General features: G+C 39.0%; 1 long non-coding RNA gene across 1 annotated transcript; it reads left to right on the top strand.

Annotated features, from left to right (window-relative positions):
• The first annotated feature begins 458 nt into the window (after window positions 1–458).
• On the top strand, window positions 459–8,613 carry LOC309841803. The gene is made up of 5 exons (XR_014299320.1): window positions 459–546; window positions 1,561–1,715; window positions 3,007–3,096; window positions 5,579–5,755; window positions 8,356–8,613. It is a non-coding gene; the product is annotated as an uncharacterized lncRNA (long non-coding RNA).
• Window positions 8,614–17,117: the final 8,504 nt, after the last annotated feature.

Here is a 17,117-nt window from a genome sequence, read left to right as displayed (position 1 = left end):
CCATTACCAATGATTCTCATCATTACCTTTGTCTTAAGCATTCTTCTAAATCCATTTTGTTCAGTCCTCTCTACTGGTGTTAACTGATTCAGACAGGGCAAATCCCAAAGAAATCTCTACATACATGCAAGTACTCAATGAGGTTTGACAGTTTTTTTTAAACTGCTCCATGCTAAATTTCCTTATGTGTCCCCTTTCTCCTCCTGTGTCCATCTCTAGATGTCTCCACCCAACCTGTGTGCAGTCAAGAAACTAACATCTGTTTTTCACTAATCTGACTCTCACATTGAACTGTATCTTTCAACCCACTCCAGATTGTAGACTCTATCATGAGTACCGCCACCCCCCCGCATTGACAAAGGTTCTTCCTCATGGCATGTCAAGTTTGGTAACAGCGCACGGGAAAAAGTATGTCCCTCCTACCAGAGAGTGGCCCACTTTACACTTAGCTGCATGTCAGCTGATGTGTAACTAACTCAGGATTTGGTTTCAAGGAAGTAAAAGTCCTGTATCCTGCAGCGAAGTTGAAGAAAAGGATCAGCCCAAGTGAGTATCGTGGCATTGTTTTCGTTATTATAAATCTTCATCATCTAATTATAACTAAAGGAATGCTAATAGAATTTTGCTTTTAGGTTTGGAAGAATAGCTCTGTTGTTCTAGCTCCTTCCTCATTCTTAATAATTCTTTATGCAATAAATTTCTTCAGGCATATTGTCCGCCTCTCAAAACAGAAACTCTAAACCTTTAAGTGATTCATCTATTCTGAACTCATCCCTTCATGATGCCATCATACATCTTTTCTTTCTCTCTACTTTGAACTACACTTTCTACCTGAGGGCCCATGGATTTTTAAAATTTTTAAATCAGTGATGAAAAATTTGTCTTTATGTCATAATAATTCATTAAGTATACTTAGAAAAATACATAAATGTTCAGAGTAAATGCAGTATGTCCTGTCAGGTATGTTTACAGAATGAGAATAAAGGGGGGCACGTTCTTTAAAGGAACTCAAGAACTTTCCTAGTATAATATAGGGAATCACCAACTTTAATCTAGAAATAATGACAGAACAAGCTAATTCTCCAGGATTAATAACTGATTTGGATACTAGTTAACCTGTTTAAAAACTCTTAGCTTTAATCCCTGATGATCCATAATTTTCCAGAGGCTGGTCTGGGTGATTAGCATTTTTTAAAAGAAGCCAAATACCTTGGCAGTCTGTAAAGTCATATGGTCAATGATTTTTGTAAAAATAATCTGTGTCAGATTAAGTAAATTTTCTTCTATTCTTAATTTTCTGAAACTTTTCATAGTCATGAATGGATATTAAATTTTAATCCATTTTTTATATCCTGAGGTGATCATATTTTTTCCTTTATTCTATTAATATGGGTGTTCACTGATTAATTTTTGAATATTAAGCTAACGATGAATTCTTGGTATAGATTGACTTGGTTATGATGTATTATTTTTTTAATGTCACTAGATTCTGTTTTTTAATATATCACTTGGGGTTTTTGCAGCAATATATTTTTTTTAAGTTTTATCTATTTATTTTAGAGCAAGAGAGAGAGAGAGAGAGCACATGTGCGTGAGTAGGGGGAAGGGCAGAGGGTGAGCATTTTCAAGCACTCACCCTCTCCGCACACATCTGAGGACAGAATCTGACTCTGTGCTCCATCCGACCACCCATGAGATCTTGACCGGAGCCAAAAGTAAGAGTGGGATGTTTAACTGCGTGAGCCACCCAGCCACCCCTTACAACAATATTTACAAGATAAATCGGCTTGTATTTATCTTTTTCTTTAAAGTCCTTTACAGGTTAAAAAAAAAAAAAAAAGTCCTTTACAGGTTTTAATACCAAGGCTATCCTAGTCCTTTTAAATGAATGGGAAGTGTTTTCAGTTCAATTTTCTGGGAGAATTTAAGATTGAATTTAAGAATATAAGATTGAATTTAAGATGAATTTAAATGAATTTAAGAATATAAGATTGGAGTAATTTTCCTTAATTATTTGGAAGAAAGAATTCACTGTTGAAGCCATCTGGGTTTAAAAATTTTGCGTGTGTGTGTGTGTGTGTGTGTGTGTGTGTGAGATTTTCATTAAGGATTCGTTTATTTAATGGATATAAGAACAATATGAAATTTCTATTTAAAATTGCATTAGTTTTAAAAACTTGTCTTTTTCTAGAAATCTATCTATATTATCTAAGTTTTCAAGTTTATTAACATAAAGTTTTCCATATTATTATTACCCTATTAATATCTCTAGGATTGCAGTGACAGCCCATTTTTCAGTTCTAAGACTGATATTTTGTATCTTCTCTCCTCTTTTTGATCAGCCTATAAATCTAAGAATCTTTTCAAAGAATAAAATTTTGAGTTAGTGATTTATTCCTGTTGTAAATTTTGTTTGTTTCCTTTTCTTCTTTTCTTCTACTTTTGTACTTAATTGTTCCTTTTGTTTTATTTGTTTTGGGGCTTTTTTTTTGTTATTTTTTTTGCTTTTCATTTGTTTTGGGTTCTTACACTACATTTCTTTAGGTCAATTCTCACATTATTGATTTTCAGCCTTTCTTTTATAGTGTATCCATTTCAGGCTATCAATTTTCCTCTCATCACAGCCTTCACAAATTTCTAAAAGTTTTGATGTTATATTTTCATTATCATTTAGCTCAAAATATTTCCTAATTTCCTTAGTAATTTCTTATTTTTACATAAATGATTTTTTTAAGTTTATTTATTATCTGAGAGAGAGAGAGAGAGAGTGTGTGCGTGGGGGGATTGGCAAAAGCGGAGGGAGAAGGAAATGTAAGCAGACTCCATGCTGAATTTGGAGCCAATGTGGGGCTTGATCTCACAACCCTGAGACCAAGGCCAGGAGTCGAAACTCAGAGTCAAATGTTTAACTAACTGTGCCACCCAGGCATCCCTCCAAGGATGGATGGTCTCCAGAAATTGGTCTCCAGAAATTGGATTTTTAAAAATCTTTTTATTGATTTCTAGCTTAATTCTGCTCAAGTCAGAGAACACACTGGGATCTCAGTTTTTCAAAAATTGAAACTTGCTTAATGATCCAGGATATGGTCAACTTTGGTAAATATTCCACATGCACATGAACATACTATGTATTTTTAGATTCAGATATTTTATGTCTTCATTGAATTTTTTCTGCTCTATCAATTAATAAGATGTGTTACACTCTCTTACCACAGTTATAGATAAATCTATGCATATTTTTGTTTTTGTTAGTTTTTGACTTGTTATTTTGAAACTATGTTGTTAGGAGCTTATGATTATTTTATATATACCTGGCAGTTTGATCCTTTTATCATTTTAAAATGTCACTGTTTCTCTTTAAAAATACTCCTTTTTTGGATATTGTTATAAATACAGCAGTTTTGGGGGAGGGAGGTTAGGATTTGGATTATTCCTTTGTCTATCCTATTACTTTCAAATTATCTATATATTTATATGTAAGACATGTCTTCTATAAGCAACATATAGTTGGCTTTTGCTTTTCATCCAATCTGACCACCTCTCTCTTTGAATGGGAGTTTTAGGCCATTTACATTAAATGTAATTACTGATGTCTATAGTTTTATAGCTATAATCTTATTATTTTCTATTTGTTCCTTATGCTTTATGTGTGGTTTTCTCTCCCTTTTTTCCTTCTTTTCAATTATTTTTCTATCATCCTATTTTCTATTAGTTCTTTAGTATTTTATCATTATTTTTAATAATTACTCTAGATACTAAAGTATGCATCCTTGTTTAATTATAGTCCATGTTTTTACCTTCTCAAATAATGCTGATATTACATTTTCACTTCCTTTGTCCTTTCTATCACTTATATTATTTTCTATATATTTTAATCCTCCAAATATTTTATACTACACAAGACATTTGTACTTCTATTTTTATAGTAAAAATATACTCCTATTTTTTATTTACCTACACTGTTCAATGATTTCTTCCTTCCTTTTTTTTTTTTTCCTTTCTTTATTTCTTTCTTCTTTTTTTATTCTGACACTGAGCTTTCTTAAAGGTAGTTTGGTCTGCTAGCAAAGAAACCATTTACCAAACAGATCAGAGTTTTAGCAGAGGAATTTGCCTCATGCAGGCTGAGGCAAGGTGACCATGAAGGAAATCTGAAAACCTGAATTTTATATTGGGCTCACCCCTGGCTGACAAGAGTATATTGGAAAAGTTTCTCAACTTGTCTATAACCATATTTCCTTATTCTTAAAATGAGCAGTTAGGATTATAGAAAGTTGATTCCAATTTTAGTTTTTTGTGATACTAAGTCATTTTTCTTTGTCAGGGCTATATTAATAGACTGTGCCATTAGATCATAGTGTTCCTTATATTTTGAATTATTTATTTTTATTTAATTAAATTATAAATTTTAGTATATTAAATTAAATAATAGCTTTAATTTTTGTTGAATTATTTTAATATAATTAGAGCCACAATACAGTTAACAGAATTTTTTTTATTATTGCTATTCAAATCTGAAAGTTGAACAAACTAAAATATTTCCATTTTCTCCAAGTTACTATATGAAAATTATGTTGTCAGTTACGATTACCATTTTTTAAGGACCATAAAAATTTTTGTTGCTTTCCTGATTGTGTATTATCTAACTGATTAGCTGTAAGGCTTCTTTCCAATACTAAACACATATTCACACACACAGAGATATAAAGGCAAGTTTTCTTCTATGTTATGTTACTTTATGTTTCCAATTATCTCAAGGGATATAATGAAATTTTTAAAAATTTATTTTAATTCACTTTAATTTAAAAAATAAACATGCCACATACCATTTTGGGTACTGGATGGAAGAGTAAGAGAAAAATAATTGGTATTAGTTTTAGAAAATCCCTAAGAGGTTGGAAATAAAATTTAAAGAGTGAATTAAAGGTCTTGTTTCTTGTTACATCATAGGAATTCAGTAAATATTCAATAAATGAGTGAATGTCAAGTATGAAAACAAGGGAATTCAATTGTACAGAATCATATGAACAGGAGTATAATTGAGAGTGAATGACATTGTATCTTGACAATATCTGGGAAAACCAAACTTATTTGATTCATAGGTTTAAACTAAAAAGAAGCATTTATGGAATAGGCCAACACTGTTGCTCTCATAAGCCAATGGTATAGTAATTAATATTTGCTATTGTTATTCCATTGTGGCCATGTAGACATTAATACTTATCTAGGGAAGTACAAAGCAATATTTAGGAAATGTTCACATCTCTTTCAATACTGTTTCCTTTTATTTCTTCTTCTTAAAACTTCATATTAAAATCTATTAATAATGTTTGACTTGTTAAGCTTAGGCATTATCACTTGCAAAGCAAAAAGCAATCTATATTGTATGCCTATGTCCACAATCCAGAAAGTAACTTACCCATATAGCAATTAGACATAACTCAGGCAGGAAGGAAATTTTCTGTTTTCTAACAAGTTCTCCATATCAACTAGCTTATATTTTCCCCATGGAGATATATTCCAAATACCCATTCCTTTTCCAAGTTCTTCTAATGGCTGCTCTCTCATATCTTATCAGAAAGTTCTACCTTTTCTACAATTTACTGTGGAAGGGTGAGGAAAAAGGCATCACTGATTTCAGCAATTGAGAGTGGACTCTGGAAGAAAAGGGACAAGTGTTGTCTCACAGAGAAAGTCCAGGGCCTTCTGGATGGATCTTCACCATGCCCACAGTGTCCTAAATAGGACTTTACAGGTATGGTTTGGTGGTTCAGTTGGTTGAGCATTGACTCTTGATCTCAGCTCAGGTCTTGATCTCAGAGTTGTGAGTTCAAGCCCCACGCTGCCTAGCACGGAGCCTACTTAAGAATAAATACATAAATTCTTATGTATTTAAGAATACATAAATAGGACTTTATATTTCCTTTTTTTAAAAAAGATTTTATTTATTTATTTGACAGAGTCACAAGTGGGCAGAGAGGCAGACAGAGAGAGAAGAGGAAACAGGTTCCCTGCTGAGCAGAGACCCCTGATGCAGGGCTTGATCCCAGGACCATGGGATCATTACCTGAGCCGAAGGCAGAGGCTTTAACCCACTGAGCCACCCAGGTGCCCCTTATATTTATTTTTTACTCACAATATAAAAACAATACCTGTTCATGGCATAAAATTCGGGAAACCAGATAAAATGTGTAAAGGAAAAAGACAAAAAGTATCAGTAATTTTACCACACAGATTAGTTACTGTTTACTGTGCGGTGCATTTTCTTTATCCTAAATCAAGACAACTTTGTATGTACAGTTTTGTACTCTGCTTCTTTTTTTGTATTTTATTTTATATATGTGCTAAAATGTATTTCTTCACTTCCCTATTGATGAACATTTAGGTTATCTCTACCTTTTAATATTTTAAATAATTTTAGATGTGCATCAGCGTCCACAAATCTTTATGTTCATAGCTAATTATTTTCTTATGATGAATTACTAGCCATGAAATTAGGTGTACCTTTGGCATAACGTTTTATAGCTCTAGATAGAGTTTCCAAATTACCAAGAAGGCAATGTTTTTGTACTTCATGCAGTGATGTATAAGAAAAGTCATTTGTCAGCAACCTCAACAAACGAGATATTCCAGCTTTCTTTGTTCTTTGCCAATTTTTAGGAGAATAAGTGTATCTGTTAGTTTCATATGCACTTTTTTCACAACCTGTGTGTGTGTGTGTGTGTGTGTGTGTGTGTGTGTCTTGGAAATAAGTTTAACTGTATCATGGATATAGGATTGAAGCAGACACTGAACATGGTAAAATGCAGGTATTTGCCCCACTTGGGGCACATTCTGTTTCCTCCCTCTTCTAACTGAGCAGTTGTCTGGATGTGACTCGCTTGCTTGCATGGATGTTACCATTGCTTATTCTCTACCCAGTTGGTCCACCAACTCCCTACAATCTATGCCACTAGGAGGTCCTATCTGCGCAGACAAGATCAAGCTATTGATCATCTCTGGAACCAGATGTCCATGATTCTCCTCTGCTTACAGGGAAGAATTGTTCTGTGCTCCCCACACAACATCAAGGGTGCTGGAGACTCGGGAACATGGAATCCAAGTTTACTGGGTGGATGTGTCTTCATTACACTCTGCGATGAGAATGGACTCGTGCCAAGAGCAATGATGTGTATTCATCCAACAGTATAAACTATTTTCAAAAAGTATCAGCATAAGTCAAGACCCTCTTAGATAATCCACAACCTGAAGGCTTTTTAGAGAACAAATACATTGTGGGCAAGCGCTTGTCTCTGTCTTGCAGAGATTAATAATTTAATCATAAACTGATTTTTATGCACCCTGATGATTTTTTTGTTTTGTTTCCTGAGCTAAGTGTTCTTAAGAAATTCTGCAGTGGTAAATGAAATCACATTATAACTGCTGAGAAACTGCTGCTAGCTTATTTAACATTCAAACAATGTTTGTTGACCACAGGCCGAGTGTATGGTGAGGAATGTAGTCTCTGCAGTCAGACCAGACTGCTGGGGCTCCAGTTCACCCTCTCCACTTAATAGTTGTGACCTTAGGCGATTTAGTTGGCCTCTCTGTGCCTCACTTTCCTCTGTAAAATAGGGGTAATTTGGATCCTACTGCAGGAGGCGCTGGAAGGATTAAATTTGATAGCATATGCTTATAACAATGCCTAAAACATAGTCAGTGCTCATAGATGGTACCGATTAATACAATGCATTGAGAGACCAAACATTCTGCTCAATGTAATAATTTGTAAAGATATAAATTAGACATAGTGACTAATCTCAACTAATTTACAACATAGCAGGGAAGATAAAACATGTATGCAAAGCAGACACGTTTTTCAAGGCTCAGCTTAAATGCATCAAAATCTTCATTAATTCTCTCTTGTTCAGTGTAATCTTGCCCACTGCAGCTTACAAGGACTTCTCCTTATCACATTTTACCAAGTATTATAATCAATTATGTACATGTCTGTTTGTTCATACCAGATTCAGATCTCCTTGAAGCAGATTTATTTCATCCTCCTTCTCCATGCCTGGTCCGTTGGCGGACACACAGTACATGCTCAATAAATATTTAATGAATGAATGATCAACAGTATAAGGGTGGTATACAGCCATCGCCACCAGAGCGTCACAATCGAAATACTGTAGACATTGACCTTCATCTCTGCGATGAAAGCTGGAGAGGTCCAGGGAGAGCCACTCCTGATATGCGTTATAAGGGGAAGTTTTAGGGAAAACATGGCACGGAGGAGGTTCTTAAGTGATGGAACTGTCACGCCTCAGCTTCTCTAACCAGCCCTTTCCAAACTTCTCTCCTCATTCTGAAATTCAGGAACTACGCATCTCTTCACTGAATACGCGTCTCCTCCAATTTACCAAAATAGTCCAAGCACTGATTGTGAAGACTGGATTCACCCCAGTGCACATGGCCGAGGAAATGGAGAGGTCTGCGACAGAGATACACATCGTGTGTCCAAAGATAACTTCAAAATGGTTTCTGGGTTGTTAAAATCCGTGGAAACCATTGCCTTTTCGAGGAAAGTAACAGTAAATGTCACCATACGAATAAACACCGGAGTAACATGCTTAAGCCTGGTTTTACTTGTTATGATTATGTTGCCTGACTCTTACCACCAAAAGCACTTCCCTCCTATTTTCCTTCATATTAACATTTACAACGAAGGGCCAGCATTCCCCATTGCTCACACTGGCCAAAATGAGCCCCTTTACACCCAGCAATATTTCAACAGTCACAGACCAGCGAGAGACCAGCGTAAACCCAGCTTGCTACGGACCTCGGCCCGCTTCACCAGCTTTACCCCAGCCAACAGAACTGCCGTTCGAAATCCATCTGTTACAATTCATGGACCTCAGTCCTGACCTAGCGCGTAGCTGCTGAGCTCGAAGGGAGCGGAAAGGACCAGAGGTTCTAAAGGGAAACATTCTTCAAGCGCTGCCATGTGTTCCCTGAGACATGAACCACCCAAGACAGCACCACGAGTCCTATTTTTCAGTGCCGAAGCAGCGGAAAACAGAACCTGACTCCCCACCCCTTCTTTATATTCCAATGAGATTTGCTAGTTTAACCAGGGCTGCAGTACAAAAGCACTTGTGGTTCATGTTATATTAATAGTGTGGCCTGATTATCAAAAACCATTACTCTTGGTTATCTCGCTGGGGCTGGACAGAGTGCAATAAGTCAGAGTGACTGCCCACACGGCGTTTGCTCCGTGCTTATGATAACAGTATCCTTAATGCAAAAGTGCATTTGTAAAATTATTGCCTTTTAAAGATCAGATTTGTTATAAATGAGATGTGATCACACAATTTCTTTCCACCGTATAAAAAAAATTAAAAACATAAATTAAATGTCAGGACCCTCCACTGTCCATGGCTTCACATGGGTCACTTTACTTATGGTCAAACTCCGAGGTGTGGCTTTCAAAGCAGACCTGGAGTTAGCTGAATCCTGGCCAGGGGCATGGGCACTTGCTTTTCTTCTCGTTTTCTTTGATGTCCTCTTCTGTAGTTCTGATTGCCGCCTCGTGGATCCAAACCTTTTTTTAGGCCGGTTGAGAGGTGCCTTGTTTAGTTTAGTTTAGGGTTTTTTTTTTTTTTTTTTTCCTAAGCAGTAATGAGAATGGATCTCGGAGGCCATACCATTTCCCTACAGAGTCAAACATTGTTTCCGGTTCTGTGCAGAACTCCATGTGGCTGGAGGGGCTCCATTCACGGCTCCTTAACGTTAATGCCACTGTGGTTGACTTTTTAATTTCGCCCTCCCTGACTGTGACACTTTCTCAGGCTTGGGTTTTTGTGTGGAAGAAGAGACAAAGCCAGGAAGAAACACAACTCTAATAAAGTAAAAGAACTCAGTTTTAATGCTCACTAATCTCCTTCTCTAGGTTATATGTTTCATTATACATGTTACACCAACCGGGAATAAGAGAGCTATATGGTTTTACTGGTGAAAACACGGGGGACACTGTTAACTGTGCATCTTTCCAAAGCTCCCCAGTTCCTTTATAAACAAACGGAGAAGGAGTAAATACACAGGACTCTCTCTCCCCTCATGCTTTTCCTCTTTGAAGAGCATTTTAGAATCCTTGATTGCTATAGACAGTTAAGCTTTTCAGCCCTAATTCATTAAAAAAGTATATTCATGACAAGTTGTTTGAAATGTGGTCCCTTAAGCTTTTTCTGTCTTTTAGAAACTGTTTCATATCGCTATCTAAGAAGAAAAGCCAGCCAAGATTTACATTTTAATTTAGTTAACCAAATAGTTCAGACTGTGTTCTCCAAAGACAAAGACTGGTCTGTAAGTGGGCCGGATTTTCCTGTATTTTATTGCTGTAATTTGCATGAGAAACACCAGATCCTGTATAATTGTTGCTTTGTTGTTGTGATCCGAGTAGCTGTTTCCAATGTCAATAATTATAACTTGAAATGAAATTTAGTAGCAGTTAGGGGGTGGGGAGTGGAGGCGACTGCCAGCCAGTCAGAATTTCACATCAAACTAACCACAGTCTAGCCTTCTAATGTGATGCGTGCCGCAACTGGGCTTCCAACAAAACTCCATACAAAGTAAATAGAACGAGCGAGTCACTTGAGCCTCGCCACACTATACATCTTGTGTGATGCCATTTTGTTTGGTATCTAATGAAGAACTAGCATGTTTTATATATGATGGCTGCTAATTGCTTCATTACCCATGCAAATCATAAAGGCAAACTGTGTCTTATCATAAAATCGGTAACTAGGCCATTTAAAAGCGAAGCTCAGGAAAGCATTATGATGTCCATGCTTCTTTTGCTCCCGCATTCTCTCTGTCTCTCTCTCGCCCCCCCCCCTTTTTTTATGACTTTGTATTAAGTTGGAACATTTTCTCAGTGGTCATTTGTTCCTTTAGATTAGTCTTCAGTTAAGATAAGCATGTAATGGATGAAGCGAGGGGCTGTGTGGAGATTGCCGCGGGTGTCAGTGGACCCACCCACCACTTCGCCCCGCCACGGCTCCCGACTTATCTGCCGGGGAAGGGAGCCTGCGGGAGCTGTGCGATCGGGGAGCTGCCCCTGCCTCCCCGCGCCTGCCTCGGCCTCTGTCACCAGGGGACGGGCCACTGCTGGGCCGCGCTGCTGTGCCCGGCTTATTAAAGGTAACACGAAACCATCGGAGAGGAAAAAAGAAAATGAAAGGGTAGGCTGGAGAGGGAACTGAACACCTTCTAAGACCCCCGGCGGAGCAGGGTGCAGTGACAGACAGCCACGTCTTCATTACTCAAATTTGGAACCTCCTGAGCTCCTTATTCCAGATAATTAACACCTTAGCCTTGATCAGGCTCCTTCCCACATTTGCTTGGTAATCAACCCATAGCTAATAGGCAGCGTTTTGTTGTCGTTCACATCTTCTTTCCCACGGTGGGGTGGGGGGAAAGAGAAGTCTCCGAGGAAGGGAGGCGAAAACCCAAATAAATATGTACGAGCCATACCAGTTCAGTCTTCCAGGGCGGCTTTCATTAGGGCACCCAAGTCGGGGATGGCCAGTGTGTAAACCGGGAGCCGGAGGGGTCGAGGACAGTGAGCAGAATTCTAGACTAAGCAGCAGAGGTAGTGTCAAGGTAACAAAGAAATTCTGCCTGTGCGCTAATCCCTCACCGCAGCTGTCGGGGTGGTAGACGAGGAGGCTGCACACCTTTCCCAGGCATATGAAAGCAGACTGTCTCACCGCCTGTGTTTGTCCTCGTAGCCTCATTCTTGCTGCTAGCAGAGCATGTCCCAACTGTTGTCAATTTATCAATGTAACCTGCACTGGTGGGCACAGTGTGAGCAGCCATTAGGACAGGTGCCTCTATCCATCACAGCCAGTCACTTATTCCACCTTGTCAAGGAAACTAAATGGAGCTTTTGGAGAAATGTAAACAACTCTCTAATGGACAATCAAAGCGCCACTTTCTGGAGCAAACAAGAGGAAGAAATCTGACAAGACATTTTTAGGGAGGGGATAATATTGAAGTGTTTTTGTAAAAGAACTTTTTAATGGCAGTGGTTTCAAAGTGCTGGGGCGGCGTGGGCACGAGAGGAAGTGAACTGGGGAAGGAAAACAACTGAAGCCAACCCCTTCATGTGGCCGAAGATTGAGAAATTAGGCTTAGGAAGTGGGGACGCGCCAAGTGAAGGAAGAAGCATGGACTATTCTGGGGGAAGAGTCACAAAGTTGATGAGAAAATCAACTTTAAAAAAAAAAAATTAAAGGCTTCCTAGTGAAAACCGAAGGCTTGTAGTTAATCACTTGTTTTGTTTTGTTTGTTTTTAGTGTGTTTTTAAAGTTTTAAACATATATGAGGAGAGCAGAAAAACACTCTTAAGTATCTATTTCCCAAGACCACCCCCTTCATGGCAGAATCTGAACTAAACAGATGGCTTTTCCACTGTGTCCCTGAACACAGAGAAGTTGGCTTTGTCCGACCAGGACAGGAAGCAAATTCCTCAGGAAATGCTCTGACTCTCACCTCCTGCTCAGGACCATTCTTAGCTGACCAGCATCCCCCTGCTGTGACGGGGCTGAGGGAAAGGAGACAACCTCTGAGGTGGCCATTTCAAACATGGGCATTCGGGACTGTACCTTGAATGTCACTGCGAAGTGACGAGGTAGCCAGGGCAAACTGTGGAGCGCAGGTGTTCCTGGCGCCGTGTGCCCAGTGCCTTCAGGCAGATGGATAGTGCCACACCGAGCCAGCTGAAACTTCTGGGTGGCCTTCCAGGGATGCTTTGTGGTTATCCATTCTGGAGGCAACAAAGACTGGAGTAGCTGCCAATAAGTTTATTGGGAGGGAGGGGTGGCCAATCTCAGAGCTGTGCAAATAAAGAGAAAAGAGACATGCTCTGGGAAGAGGTTACCGGCTGGGAAGCAGGTATCAGCTAGGACCAAGAGGTCACTCTAACCTTGCCAGGTGACACGTCTGGAAATAAAAAGAAGCCTGACTTGGAAGCATTGAAATTGGCCCTGACACTCTCTCATAAGAGAATGCTTGTCTGAATCAACTTGGTCTTCCCATGGTGGGTGTCAGCTGCTGTGTTCTCATCAGTGTTTCTAATTTATGGTTACCCTGGGATCTAGATGTCAGTATCATAGTCACAAAAGATGAGCAAGAGTTGAGTCTTACTAGCCATCTAGTGGTACTATGACCCCAGTTCTCTAGCTGAATCTTCCTTACAGTGAGGACCACATAGGAGGGTGGTACTTAACAAGACACCCCACTGGGGAGAATGTGCATCTTTGTTTCTTTCAGATGAGCTGTTTTCCAAACTCTTGCTGTTCATTAGAACCTTCTGTGATGCCCAGTGTGGTAACCACTAGCTGCACCTGGCTTTTGAGCATTTGAAATGTAGCTAGCAAGATTGAGGAAACTAATGTTTATTTATTTGTTTGTTTGTTTGTTTGTTTTTGAGGAACCTAATTCTTAACTTTCATTTCATTTTAATGTATTCAAATAAATTTAAATAGCTCCATGTAGCTAGTGGCTACTTACCGGAAAAGACAGCTGTTGACCTAATTTCCTGAAAAAGTTGGACTGCATTCGAATCTAATAAAGTTCTTCTGGAACTGTTGTTCTTTCTATTAATGTTTTCCCATAGTGTAATATGGTCTTTATCTGTGTCAGTGCTGTATATTGGGGATTAACATCCTCTTATGGCCAGAGGCCAAGCTTATTTCAGTTTGTTCAAGGGAACAGGGGGTGAAGAAAAAGAGGGAGAGCCCAGCAGGCGGGGAAGAGCTCTGCCAATGGAAGTTGTCCCAGCAATTTGCAGGCCGGGTCATCGCTGCTTTGTGCGGGTGACAAGGATGTGATTTGTGTCTAACATCGTGAGGCGGGATCAGATAGGTCTCAATCATTTCATGAACGCACGTTATTCCTGCAGAGGAGATGCATGTATCTTCATGTATCCGGTGCCCCTCAAGATGGGAAAACTTACTGCAAAACTAAATTCCCTAACTCACATATTGTTATATTGAGTTATAATAAAAGGAAGAAGATAAAATCTAGGGGTGGCCCTCTTATGTGTCTATCATTTCAATCCTGATGGGAAAAGTACTTGGTGAGCGTGGGGAAATCAGACTATTCAAAAAGCATGTGTCTTGTTTTTGTTTTTGTTTTTGTTTTAGTGAAAAAAGCAAAAATTTACTGTAGACATTCTTTTCCTCCTGAGACATTTTCTTAGGTTCTGTTTTAACTACCCGGATCTCAGATCAGGCTTCACTGTTGGGAACAATGTTGTTCTGTTTAAATAGGAAACAAACAAACAAACAAAGAATGAGAACCTAGAAGGCCACAGTGCTTTAAGAACAATTTCTAAAATGATTTTCCCTCCTCCTGACCCAACTCTCTACTTGTCTACTTGTCTTGTTGAAAGAAACTGCGCTGTACACGGGATTCCTACTTTGCTAACTTATGCATGCTGTTGTTCTGTTAGGTTTTTAACCATGGGCCATAAAATTAGGTGGTGACCCATTTGCCTCCCTTGGTCTTCTTTTCCTTGTTTGTGATTCAAGCAGCATCTGCAACAGCGCCCTCCATTTACACAGAGTCCATTTGTTTTCTCATTGAATAAATAAACCCTGAGCACCTACTGTAAGGCAAGCATGGTTTTCGGTCCAGGGGACACATATCTGAAAGAAAGAAAAGAAGACAAACTCTTGCTTTCATGGAGCTTATGCTCCATATGTACCAGTCATTCTTCACAGGGGCAAGTTTTGCCCTCCTGCCCTCCCACTGCTACTCCCCGGTGACACTGGGCAAAGTCTGAGGACATTCTAGACATCTTTATTATGAGGGGAGGAATGGTGCTACCAGCACTCAGTGACTAGGAGCCAGGGATAGTTTTAAATATTTTCTGCTGCACAAAGAGTTTTTCAATCCAAAACATCTGTAATGCCAAGATTGGGACATCCCGATGTATACATACGATGTGGTCGGAACAGAATGTCAGATTGGCGTGTGAATGTAACACCAGCATTTCCATGATGAAATATGCAACTGTTCTGGACTTTGGGATGGAGATGGGACGGGCTTTGGAGTGGATGTTTTAGAACTGTAGCCTGAATGTGTTAGTCAGCCCCCTTTAGTTGCAAGCAACAAGAAACCCAACTCAAATTTGCTACCAAAAAAAAAAAAAGGTATTCCCTTGCAAGGCTGGAAGAGATGCTGCAGAGCTTCCAGAAGTGAAGAGAAGACTACGTCAGCAAAAGCCCAGCAGCCCAAATCAGGAATTCTCTGCTAGCAGGACTCTTGTGCTCTCCTTTTGCTTCTCATCGCTTCTTCTCTTTGCTTCCTCTATGGGGTCCCTGTGACACTACGACTGCAGAAAGGATTCAGCTAGTGGAAAGTAACTTCTGGAAGCCCTGGCAGAGAAAACCTAGAGGAAAAAATAACGTTTTAAGCATGGCATCCTAAATAATTTGGTTGGGCTCCTTCTGGCCACGTGCCCACTCATCCCACGGACCAGTATCTTACTGGAGGACGAGGTGATGGAATGGGTCACATTGTTCTTTAAGGCTTCCCAGTGGAGAGTTGGCAAGGGAACCTGGAATATCATGATTCCCAATTCATTCATTACACCACAAAGAAGGGGCACAAGGTAGCTCTGCAAAGTGAAAAATGTAGGTAGGAAAAGAATATGTATACCTAAGCACCCTACAACAGAGGATATAGAATTGTAGCCATGCTTCAAAGCAGTAATTTCAAACCTTTATATTTACTCTCCTCTGTTTCCCAAACTTTTGCCATCTAAAGTATTTGAGATGATACTGGTATATTTATTATATTATAATGGATATTTTCTTTTAAATATTACTCTGAGCTTCACATGGAAACTTTCGAGAGAAGTAGAGACATTTGGGTTACCAACAAGGAAATCCTTCCATTGATCAACACATAATAATTGGATACCTACTATGTGTAAAGTTTTGTGCTGGGCATTAAAAACCCAGGACTGGCCTGTGCTAACACCATGAATGTCTTCTTCTAAGTAAACCAAGGCAATGAAGACTGAATCCATCTTGACAATGCTAGTACTCCCCACTTTTTGTAAAGCTAATAACTAACTTCTATCTGGGAGCCTGGGTGGCTTAGTTGGTTAAGGGTCTGCCTTCCATTCAGGCCACGATCCAGGGTCCTGGGATTGAGCCCCTCCCCTCTTCCCCATGAGCTCTGTGCTCAGGGGCGAGTCTGTTTCTCCCTCTCCCTATGCCTGCCACTCCCCTGCTTGTGAGTACGCTCTTTGTGAAATAAATAAATAAAATCTTAAAAAGAAATAATTAACTTACGTCAAGCTTTCTAAAACGGTTCACAGGGTCCTGCCACTCTCCATATGTACAGCACAGTACTACTGTTTAAATTTGAGACCATGGTTTCCTCCAGTGGAAAATACACTTGCCCTCCTAGTCTAAGGCGTTCAGTCACTAAAATCATCACCAAGAAAACTGGAGGGTGCAGATGGAAAGGTATGGCTTGCAGATCTCTTGTTTTTGAGTTAAAGGATGATTTCCAAAAAATGACATGAGTAAAGAGCTTGTATAATCTCCATTCGCAGTGATTTTTCTTTGATTGATGTGCCATTAATACTTTAATTGGCAACAGGTGCAGCTGATTGTTGGTTCCTATGCCGAGAAATCTGAAATTGAACATAAGGTTCTGATAAATTAATAAACTCCTCTGCTCCAAACAGTTGTTGCTGTGAACTAACTTTCCATGGAGCGCTGCTCCATCAAGCACACTGAATTCTTTATGTTAAAAAGCAAAGTGTTACTTAATGATAAATTAAAATTACACAAAGAGCCACAGAAAGAACACAATAACATCCCCCTCCCAGGGAAAAGGAAAATTGCTGGAAGGAGCAGAAGAATGTGATTTATGAAATAAATTGGTTCTCTTTTGTAGACCAAAGTGTTTTGTCTCTAGATTCCTTATCACATTATTAAAATAATTTTGTGTTATTTAATATAAATGGGGGAAGGGAGAATAAGATATTTTTGCATAAGGTCCTTTTTCTCCCTGAGGTAAACATTAATATTGAGTAGAAACCTAGGGAAAAAAAA

The sequence above is a fragment of the Mustela nivalis genome (genome assembly GCF_964662115.1).
Source record: "Mustela nivalis genome assembly, chromosome: 10".
Taxonomy (NCBI): domain Eukaryota; kingdom Metazoa; phylum Chordata; class Mammalia; order Carnivora; family Mustelidae; genus Mustela; species Mustela nivalis.
The sequence above is the reverse complement of the archived record's forward strand: the minus strand, read 5'-3'. Positions and strand labels throughout refer to the sequence as shown.